Genomic DNA, 9,482 nt, shown 5'->3' with positions numbered 1-9,482 from the left:
CATTGCCACCATTAGAGTGCCCTTGTATTTGCTAGTCAAGAATGTGCCATCTATAGAAAACACCGGCCGACAATACTTGAATGCCTAGATTCATAACCCAAAACTCCAGAAGGCACGGTGAAACACTCCGTCAATTTCCTCCACCGCATGACACATGCCAGAGTTCCTATGTGTGATGGCTCCCAACATCCTCGGTAGAATATTGTATGCGACCTCATAATCACCATGCAACATCTTGATAGCATATGCATTGGCCTTCCATTCCTCCCCATAGTTGACCTTGTATCTAAATCGTTCTTCAACGGAACTCACGAGCAACTTCACCTTCACGCTTGGATTGTGGGATATCTCATTCAATAATTTGTATACTAAAAACTCAGATGTGAGTTGACGGTGTACATTGCTACGGTCATCTTTGTTCCGTGGTATGCACATGTGAGTGGCCACACAACTCTTCAACACCCATTGCCCGGTTATTTTTCTTCCACGAACTTTCCAAGGGCAACCTTCTTTGTCACATTTGATAGTGTACCATTGATTTTGGTATAAGGATCAATAACAAATGACATATGGTTCCTAATGGCATAGTCACTCAACCATATCTTGAAATCTTCCAAACAACCAAACTTGATGCCTTTCTTCAAATGAGCATTCTCGTCCTCATCCTTGGGTTTAGGGTCACTGACCTTCGGGCACGGTGTTGGTTCAAACAACCCCAATCTTATGCCACCATCAAAAGCGACCTTGTTGGCAAGACTAAGATCATGAAATAATGGGGTGCCTCTTTCCTTCCCCGTCACCTTTTAAAAAAAATCATTTTCTTGTGTAGAGAATCCATCCTCGTCCAATTCCTCCGCCAGACCCTCGTCATCCGAGTCATACCCATACATATGGATATAGGGGAGGCTACGATCCATGTCTTACTAGTAGAGAATGGCATCCAAGTTGCCAATGGGATTATAATGAATCTCTTCATCTTTAGCATAAGCATCAACATGGGAAATAGCATCATTGTAAACATGACCATCATGATCATGAACATGAGCAGCTTCAACATCAACATGAAGCTCTTCCTCTTGAATTACCATGGCTATATCATTCACCTCTGCTTCATTTGGTGGTTGACTAGAAGAATTGGGGACATACACCTCCACTCTTCCATCATGTATAGGGGAGGTAGCATGTCGGTTCAAGTCAATTTGTAGCACAGGAAGCTCAACCTTGGTGGCAAATAATTCAAGTAATTTATCTTGTGATACAACTACTTTATCCTTGTACACCTTCCAATGCAATTCCGAGGTGATGGGCATACTCTTCAATCGAGACTTCACCCCCACTCCAACACCATACCTTCCAATAAACTTAACTTCATCATTTGGGCCAATCCAACACACTTCTAACTTTGATAACCACCTCCTCATAAGTTTGGCTTGAGTCAAAAACAATGGACTCTTCCCCTTCATGAGCATTGCCTTTCATAAATGTCTCCTTGTCCAAGTAATGTACATTAATGAGTCTAACCATCTAAGTACATTGTAAAAATAGGTCTATGATAGGCCAACAACATAATATGGATCAAGAAAGATCTATGCATTAAATCAAACAATAACACAATTAACAAAATATCATTGCTTAACCCTAACTACTCACTAATCACATTGCATAACCCTAAACTTAAACCTACAAAAATGCCTAACAGTAACTATATATCAGTGTTACAAACATGATGATTAGGCATACTACACACATGCAAACATAGAAACAAGCCTGTCATGCCTCAAATCCATTGATTTCACACCAAAATGACCTAAACTAGGGTTTGCATACAAGTAAAGAATGCCACCAAATTAGATGATTCCAACCAACCAAAAAGAATAGAGTGAGTGAGGTACCTTGAGTGATGAAATTGAGCTCGATCAACCAGAGAAAACTCAAGAAATGAAGATGGATTTGGTGGAGGCAAGAATGAGGGAGAGAGAGGGGAGAGGGGCTCAGCTTGGGGGAAGAGGGGGATTTGAAGATGAATGGGTGGCTCGTGGGACCCACCAAACAACCAGCCACTCACTTATCCATACTTAGTACCGTACTGTCACAACGGGAGGCAGTATGCTAGCACACCCTACCGCCACTCCCTGTGGCGGTAGGCAGTTTATCCACGTCAACGGGAAGACGGCACCATCTACGTTGACCCGGTCCCTACCGCCACATAGAGTGGCGGTAGCATGTACAAGCCTACCACCATAGCGGGTGGCAGTAGGAAAAAGGTCAGAGCCGAAAGAAAATCGTGTTGGGGTCAAATCTGGCTCAACTTCACAAAAAGAGTCAAAACAATGAATTTATTGCATGGAAGCAACCAACTAGCCAGTTTTACGTCAATTACACACAACTAATAAATAAAACAAAATTAATTGAAGATCACCATACCATGATAAACAATATACTAGTATATGTCATGCATGGCTATAAAAAATATATTACTATGATACCAACATATAATAATTGATAATCGTACACACATGGACCCATTACGGGTTTTTACGTGATTATCTTCTAACTAAATCCCCCCTCCCCCTTAATTTTCAGCCAAGCACCTAAGGTGGTAGACAATTAAATAAAACAAAGTGGATTGAGTATCAGATACTCTATCTAAAAAGGAGGAGGTTGTTGTTATGTTATGCTCTAAATTTAAGTATAAAGAGAAAGATTATGTTCTGACGAGCGAGCGGAGCAAGGCCTGGCGCTAGTAGGATTGGGCCGAAGTGGGATCAGTATTGACCTACATCATCTATGTTATATATACCTCTTGTAACCGTTGCACGGGATAAGTGTCTGTTTCTCAAGAACGAAGAAACTAGACAAATAGCTCAAGCCTTTTCGGTTTGTTCTTGAGTATAGGGGTCCCTCACTATCAAGAGGGATCATCGGAACTTGTGAAGGATCTTGATCAAAACTCGCGGTTGCTTCAAATATCTTTCCTCCCCTTCATCCATCATATGCTACACACTCACCCAAAAAACATCATTGGTACATCACTTTCTGCCCACATATTATACCGTAGTATGAGTACATTTGATCTTTGTCTCATGGGACAATCGGTATCGACCGGACATCCAGTCAATCATTGACCACCAAATGCCCTATACCTACTAGAAATCAGGTGCATCTCAACAGAACCAAACTGATAGATTTCCGGTCTCCATCAGAAATATGGCATATCCTATACTTAGTCATATTAGCAGTCGTCTCGTCCTTCCTATGCCTTCGGTCGACCGACGTCGTCCAAAAATCAGGTGTTAACCCAATAGAGCAAAATAAACATGTTTCTAATACTTGTCAGAAATTTGGTGTCATCTATCCAAAGTCGTTTTGTTGGACTTCCAGCACTCACCGGTTGTCTAGTGCCTTCCGAACCACCAGATGAATGTTGAGTACAAGATGTCCCACAAACCTCCCCTTAGATATTTCGCAATCCACTTCTCCATCAACACGGGCCAGCCACCGGACGATTGGTGATGCCATCAGACGTCTGATGCTTGTTTTGCCACCGGACGAGTGGTAGACCATTGGTCGTGCAGCAAGTTTGCAATTTAAGTGTCTCCAATGGACACATTTGTGCTCCCACTATAAATACCCCTCTACCAAACCAATAGAGGGTTGACAACTTGAAAGCACAACTTCTCCCTAGGTGGTTTTGGTAATTAATAACAACATATATGTCATTGGACTAATGATTCTATCTAGTATATTTCAGGAAAATGTTAAATGTTGAATTGGCTAAGAATTGTGAGGAGAACCCCTAGATGCAAGGAACATCTATTGACAACAAGGTTGAAGACTCTACATTTCTTAATTTGTGAGCAATCACATCTCAGTCCATAGGAAAGCTAATACTATGAAAAGGGGATAAGGTGACTACGATGATCTGGTTTCTTAAGTTCTTAGATATTAGCCACCAAAAATACTCATGGAATTATCCCAAAATTTTTTGTCCAAATCACAAAGGAAAATTAGCTGCCACCAAGTTTATCCATTTCAGCCCCACCGAGTTTACCTTAGCAGATCCAGAGCCAAACCCTACAATCTCGGTACTACCAAGTCTAGTTTTAGTGCAATTGGAAACAATGGTCAACGTACGCATGTCGATTTGTTTAAAATCAGAATTCCTGATTTTAGCAAATCGGTGTCACCGAGTTTGCTATCTGACTCACCAAGTTTGCTATACGACTGAGATTTCTATATCGGTCTCACCGAAATGCCAAAAGTTGACACATTTTACACTAGTCAGCACAATCGAGTTTTTAATTTGGTTTCACCTAGTTGGGAAATAATGTTGTAATGGTTAGATCTTTGGAAATGCCTATATATACCCCTCCACCAACCTCTCTTCGTAGAGGAAGCACTCAGAACAAACCAACACTTGTCCCGTCCATTTTTCTGAGAGAGAGCCACCTACTCATGTGTTGAGATCAAGATATTCCATTCCTACCATATGAATCTTGATTACTAGCCTCCCCAAGTTGCCTTCCACCCAATCAATCTCTTCTACCCAAGCCAAATGTGTTAGAGCGTGATTGGGTGTTGAGGAAACTATCTTTTGAAGCACAAGACAAAGGAGTCCATCATACTACCAAGGTGTCCCCTAGATTAGTTAGGTGTCGCTTGGGAGCATCCGACTTTGTGTGGAGTTGAACCAAGAAGTTTGTAAGGGCAAGGAGATCGCCTACTTTGTGAAGATCTACCTCGAGTGAGGCTAGTCCCTGGTGGATGTAAGCTATCATGGAATAGACAAGGTTGCTTCTCTGTGGACCCTTCGTGGGTTGAGCCCTCAATGGACTCTCGCGGTCATTACGCTCCATGGGTTGAAGTCTCCATTAACCTAGACGTGTGATAGCAGCACCTATCAGAACCATGCCAAAAATCTCCGTACCAACCTTTATGATTGATCTTCATATCCCTACCCTCTACTTACATGTGCATGTCTTTACTTTTCATTGTTATACTCTTAGAATTGCATGTGTAGGGTGTGCTTGACTTGCTACGATTGCTAAAACTTATCCACAACTAAAATTGCAAAAAGCTAAGTTTTTATTTGGTCAGGTAGTCTAACCATCCCCATGTGGACATACTTCGGATCCTACAAGTGGTATCAGAGCTTTGGTCTCCATTGCAATTGTTTCACAACCTATGTCATGGTTTCATCACGACAAATGTCCTCGTGAAAGGACTTAGTAATGGAGCCATCGCAACTATGTGGCGACTCAAAGGGGTTGATCGGGAACGAGAGACGAGTTTACCCAGGTTCGGCCCCTCCGATGGAGGTAAAAGCCTACATCCTTCTTTGTGTGTATTGATGATGGAATCGATTACAAGGTTGAGGTTTCGCCTAACCTAGCTCTCGATTGACTCTAACTTAAGTCTACTAGCCCTAGAGACTCGCCTTTATATACATGTCAAGGCTCTAGGTTTACAAGAGTCCGGGACATGTTATGATTCATGACCCGGTATGTCTCTAACTCGCCTTGCTCCTTAAGCAAGGAAACTCCTCGCGACATTCTCCCTTGTGGGACATAACCCGCCTTCTTCGTGCCTTGGGCTTCTACCGGCTCTTGTTGGTAAACGGCCTTGTGCCTCTTTTGTAGGTCAGGGCCCATCTTGAATATAGACAAGAGCCGCCACCATCTTGACCCGGCCTCTTAGGGCAGGTCATATGGCGGGATAATACCCCCAACATTAGGCCCCAGATTGACTTGAATGTATTCATGTCAATAGACCTTATTTGTAATCTTTGGAGGCTCACATGCAACCCAAATTTTGTCTTCCAAGGCAGAAACGTCGGCTTCAAATGTCCTCTTGAGCGTCTGTTCTGTTTCTCAATGACATCACCCGCCCCGGGATCTTAGGGATTTAACGACGTCATTCAAACGGCTCCTTTAGCTTATCCGTTTAGCCTGACAATCGAGGCACCTTCAACTCCGAAATTTATTGTGCCTCCTGGATTCCCGCGCATGTCGTTTCCATTTCAGCTCTGACCTCTAGATATCGACGAGGGTACCCTTTTTACTTTTACCTTGATCCCCTCTTCTTCTTCCTCGTCGAACCCGGACCTTCATCGCGCCGCTGCCGTGCAACCCAACATCATGCGATGTGATCCAGGAGCTCCTAGCCACGCGACCTCTCCTCCAAACTGCGGACCTTCTTCGGTACTATCAGCACCGTCAAGTAAGTTCTATGTCTTGTCCCAGATCTGTCTAGGTAGCCCACTATAGCTCAGTAGAGTTCATGAAGATTCATCTTGTGTTCATCGCCATTGTAGATATGCCTAGTTTTTCGATGAAACTTCTCGCAACGATAGGTTGCGGTAGAGATAGGGATCCAATTCCTTGTATAACTTTTCCTAGATGCTTCGTGAGACCTTTTTGATAACGAACTGCTACTGCTCCATATTTTACCGTCATCTAGTACTATTGAATTTCTTTCTCGTGAACCATTGGTAGATCTATTATTTTGCACACTTCAGTAGAAAGTTGTTTGTCCCATACTTAGTGGAATCTGAAATCATGGTTCCTTCGTAGCCCCTTTCATATTCATACCGGCTTCTTGGATATACTTATAACTCGCCATCTTAATAAGATGCCTTTACGTTAAGGCAACTTGAACATTGTAAAGTGATTTATTATTTCTTTCTCAAATCCCTTGCTTCTCCAAACAAGTCCGTTCATAGAGATAACCCACCAACGTATTCATGCAGCTCCTTTCCTTCCTGAATCTGTGAGTATGTCAAAACCATCCAAATGTGATTGGCTACCATCAGATATTGTTGACATCGCCCTTCAGCGATGTGTATCAGTAGGAGTCTGTATACTAAGGAAGTGATCGAATGGAGAGCCGCCGCTTGAGAAGTACGACCACAGCCCGTCGAAGGAGAGGTTGTGGTATTCACCGATCACCTTGAACGAGGCTTTTCTCCCCTGGCTCAAAATTCTTTCGAGACGTTGTGCACTTCTACAATCTTCACCCTCAAGACCTGGGCCCCAACTCAGTTAGCAATTTATGCCAATTTCAAGTTTTGTGTGAAGCATACTTGGAGATAGAACCCATTGTTCCCTTATTTAGGGAATTCTTCTACTTGAACCGCCAGACGGAATGGGCCGATATTCCCAACTTAGAACTTGGTGGAGTTACAATCCAAAGGCGGCACGAGTGTGGTTTTCTTGCTGTTACCCTGCCCAGTCATCCCAAGGGTTGGGGAAAACTTGGTTTTATTGCAAGAATATTGCACCATCCAACGAGAATCCCCTGCCAGGGTCTAGAGAAGAGCGCCTTCCTATGGACTTCCAGGTTCCCGGCTCACTGACTACGAAAGAGCAAGCCGCCCTTACTTTTGTCTGACCAAAACTTAGGGCTTTGAATGCCAATGGTCTAACTGGAATTGAATTGATCTAGTGCAGGGTGGAATGGTGCATTATGCCTTTAAGCCACCGAGATGAATTAATGTACAAATATGATGGTGACTTAAACAATGCACAACGGTTCTCCAACGTTATGCTTGACTCTGATGAAGTCAATGGAATTGTGAAGAAGCTATGTGGCGAGCCCAAAGAAATCTGTTGCAAAACTGGACTAAAGCCATTTTGTATCCAGAATCTGGCTCCTGAGGTAAATATCTTTAACCATCATTCTTCTTACTTATTTTATACCTTTGAAGAGTTGCTTTGTAATCCATATTGTTGTAGAAAAACTCGCCCTTCTGGAAGCGGAGCTAGCGAAACCAGCCGTCAAGAAGGTCAAAGTTGCCCCGAAGAAGAAAAAGAAGAACAAAGCAGTTGTTGGCGAGTCATCTATTATGGGCGAGTCTCAGGCCGCCGAGAACCTATCTGAGGTAAATGTTTCATCTACCCCTTTATTTTGATGCGTGGTGTACCAAGCATTTTGTTCAATCTTAGGAGGATGACGCTGAAAGTGATGCCGAGGATGCCGAGGTAATTTCAATCTCTTCTGATTCAGACATTTCTTTGACAAGGCATCCGAGGCGGGTTTGTAGGAAAGTTCCTATGACACCGGATGCTTATTTGGATCCTAACTTCCTTATGAAGAAGGTTATGTATACTCCAAAATGCCACACTCGTAGCTCCTCAGGCAACCTTATGGCGGGTCTACCCGAGAAAGCCGCCAGTCGTAAACGTCGAACTGAGGTGCCTTTCATCCTAACACTTTTTCCTTATCAAATAATTTTTTTTGTTAATTTCTCAAACTTTATGGGGTTTCACCTTAACAGGTATCCCCGCCTTCATCGGGCGACTCGGCATCTTCAAAATTGCCACCCCTTGTTCGTCTCCCGAGGTAAATCCTTATTTGTATATCCAGCACTTGCTTCAGTACTTTTATACATTATGATGTATGCCTCAACTTTCATCCTTCGGGGCTCTAGCCAAGAAGAGAAAAACTGGCAGGTCACTTCCCAATAGTGAACGCCTGAAGCGGAGGAAGTGGATGTTACTATCCCTGAAGCTCCAATTGAACCAGTTGGCACCCATACTGAGCTTCCTGAAAGAAATAGTATGGACGATCTTCCTGATGTCCAAGTTAAACTGACAGAAGTTGATAATACATCCATGGAAACGAGTGAGAAGAATGATCTCAATCCGCCAAGCCCTTCAAAGATAACCAAAACGGTTATATCTGATGAAGAAACAGTTGTTATTACTAGGACAGGTTACACCACGCCCATCCACACCATGCTGGCTAAGCATACTACCAAAGGTGCAACAACCGAAGTGGAGAAAGGGAAAGCTAAACTTGAGCTTCCCAACATTGAAAAACTGGATTTTGAAGAACTACATGCTGGGTATCTGAGCCGCCTCTCCATGAGCCGGGATATGGAAGCCAGTTTGATGAATATGACGAAGAAAAGATATCAGGTATGCTACTCTTTAATAACTCATTCCATATATCCTTCTATAGCCCCCAAGGGCCGGGTCATCTTCTTGAAGATGAGACGGGTCTTGTACGTATTAATTTGAAACTTCAACCTGTAGACCCCAAGGGTCAGGTCATCTTCTTGAAGATGAGTCGCGTCTTGCAAGTATTAATTTGAAATTTCAACCTGTAGCCCCCAAGGGCTGGGTCATCTTCTTGAAGATGAGACGGGTCTTGTAAGTATTAATTTGAAACTTTAACCTGTAGCCCCCAAGGGTCGAGTCATCTTCTTGAATATGACTCGGGTCTTGTAGTATGAATTTGAAGCTTCAACCTATAGCCCCCAAGGGTCGGGTCATCTTCTTGAAGATGAGTTGGGTCTTGTAGTATGAATTTGAAACTTCAGCCTGTAGCCCCCAAGGGCTAATCATCTTCTTAAAGATGAGCCAGGTTTGTAGAATGATGTAAAAGAAAACTGACATGCATTAGCCCCCAAGTGTCAAGTATATTGCTTGGAATCTGCTTGAGACTTGAAACCAATCTTCTATGGAAGGACAAAAGTCTTT

This window comes from Hordeum vulgare, chromosome 6H (genome assembly GCF_904849725.1).
Source record: "Hordeum vulgare subsp. vulgare chromosome 6H, MorexV3_pseudomolecules_assembly, whole genome shotgun sequence".
Taxonomy (NCBI): Eukaryota; Viridiplantae; Streptophyta; class Magnoliopsida; order Poales; family Poaceae; genus Hordeum; species Hordeum vulgare.
This window is presented reverse-complemented; position numbering follows the sequence as displayed.